The sequence below is a fragment of the Euprymna scolopes genome, chromosome 26, assembly GCF_053919585.1.
Source record: "Euprymna scolopes isolate OS-2025 chromosome 26, ASM5391958v1, whole genome shotgun sequence".
Classification (NCBI taxonomy): Eukaryota; Metazoa; Mollusca; class Cephalopoda; order Sepiida; family Sepiolidae; genus Euprymna; species Euprymna scolopes.
Window position 1 is genome coordinate 66,891,577 of NC_136507.1, and position 2,491 is coordinate 66,894,067.

General features: G+C 38.7%; 1 non-coding gene across 1 annotated transcript; it reads left to right on the forward strand.

Moving 5' to 3' along the window:
• Trnah-aug (transfer RNA histidin (anticodon AUG)) lies at positions 1–73 on the forward strand. The gene has a single exon. It is a non-coding gene; the product is annotated as a tRNA-His (tRNA).
• The last annotated feature ends 2,418 nt before the right edge of the window (positions 74–2,491 follow it).

Consider the following 2,491-nt stretch of genomic DNA (forward strand, 5'->3'; position numbering starts at 1 on the left):
AGGCTTGTGGCGCAATGGATAACGCGTCTGACTATGGATTAGAAGATTCCAGGTTCGAATCCTGGCAAGTTCATAATAATTTGAACCATATTTGTATCCAACGTTTACTCACTATCATTACCCTTATATTTTAAAATCGAAATCGCTTCAGACAAGGCATGAAGCCACTTACTTAGAAAACGTAAAATCTTTCCTCTTTGTTAGAAACATCGCTCCTGGAATGTGAGGACTAAAGGACAAAATAAGGAAGCGGGAGTTGCGAGGTTGCCGAAAGTAAATAATAATAAAACTGATAATACCATTTCAATTTTAAGTTTGACAGAACGACGAGGACGTCATTTCAAACTTAAGCATGATAGACCGATGATAATGATATTTCAAACTTAAGCATAGTAGATAATACACTAATTAATTATACATGAATGTGACGGAAGAAATCTGGTAAAGAACTTCGATGAGGATATTAAAAAAAAGCTATTCCAATGTGTTGAGGGTGATATGTTATTGTTCAGTTATCAGACCGAATGAAATATTGAATTTTGGATGAACAAGTAAATGACTGATGACCGTTATACTTAAATGTTGTTTCTTTTTGTTCGGCTGACCAAAACATGTGTTAGTCTGTTTGGAGTGGACAATTAAATGAAAAAACAAAAACAAAAAACAAACAAACAAACAAAAAACGATCCGTATTCTTTTGCATTAGATTTTAATGAGGCTTCTGTAGTTGTTAACATAGATCAAAGTGTAGCATCTGTTCTTTCCACGCTAACGAAACATAAATATAGTATCACATGATGAGAGAGGATGGACGTATAGTTTAGTTATGAGTAGTGCTGAGACCACAGAATATTCTTTTCATTGTTTTTAATCTCGAGTGTGTATCCGTTGATATCTTATATGCTTTTATGTAGAGTGATGTGATTCTCGGTTGATTAGCTGTGTCTGTATCGGATATATACTTAAGTCAAAACAATGTTAAAAATATTCTGTTGTCATAGACCTAATCATGAGTTACTCATAAAGTTCACGAGACTTTAAACCTAAAATCGCCGAATAATTCTTGAAACTTACTTTGTTTAGAAATATGTGAAATTAAATTTTGTCTTAGGACTTTGTTTATGCGTCAGTCAAAGGACAATAGATAAAATGCTTATTAGCATTGGCATCTTGTAGAACTTTGGAAGCGTTCTATCAAACGTAGGTAACTGCACAGAATTTCGAATGGAACTCTTTATTTATATCATGGTTCCGTCAGCCATGATGGGGTAGAACTCTTTAATAATTCATAACTGTATTCTTGGTATCGCTCGAATTAGGATTAAAACTTCCACCCCCAGAAGAGTGTCACCTAGAACTGATTATGACTTAATACATTATCTGTTGAGTGACGAATTCTTGTGATTCGTTCGAAATTTCTCTCTGATAGGCTCATAAGAGTAGTGGTTGATGGACAAAAATTAGAGGCCTGCAGTATTAATGCTGGAGTCCCTCCAGGGTCCATCCTGGGCCCAACTCTCTTCCTGATCTACATCAATGATCTCCCTAAACACATACTTAAATCATTCGTTGACATCTATGCTGATAACACGACCATCTACAGCAACACATCAAAGGCTGTAAATGACAAAGCTCTCTCTGATTCTCTCTCCTCTGATCTCGGACGAGTGGTTCAGTGGGGGAAGACGTGGCTGGTTACCTTTAATGCATCTAAAACCAAACTCCTATCTTTACATCATCAACGTTCTGATCCCCATCTGGCATCAATTGAAATGGATGGCTCTCGTCTAGGAGAAGCTCCATGTTTTGACAAGCTTCTGGGCTTGACCTTCACTCCTGATCTGAAATGGAACACGTACATCAGGTCTGTTGCCAAGGTCGCTGGAAAGATGGTGGGATCCTTCTATCGCTCACTACTGATGCAATTCTCTATCTATATAAAAGCCAAGTACGCCCAAGGATGGAATACTGCTGCCATATCTGGGCAGGAGCTGCTAAAAACAGCCTATCGTGCCTTGACAGAGTACAAAATAGACTTCGTGGCTTAGTGGGGGATGTCCTTTTCTCTTCCCTGCAACCTTTCTCCCACAGAAGAGACGTTCCAAGCCTATCTTTGTTTTATCGTTATTTCCAATCGTCTGAACTCCAATCTCTGGTTCCCCCTCGCCAATCTTTCACAAAAACCACCCGTCTAGCTTAATCCACTGTCAAAAACTTTCCCCACTCTTTATCTATGCCTAAATCAAAACGTAGATTCCATGAACAAAGCTTCTTTCTTAGAACTGCACGCCTGTGGAACTCTGTTCCGTCTGCCTGCTCCCCTCCTGACTACAACTTGGATGTCTTCAAGTCCAACGTAAACAAATTCCTAATGAACCGCCCCCTTAAGTAGACACTCTTAATATCCACAGTAACGTACTGTACTTACAATAACCCTTATCCCCTAGTGGCTTCCGGGCCTTGATAAGTGGTGACCACCTTGTAAAAAAAA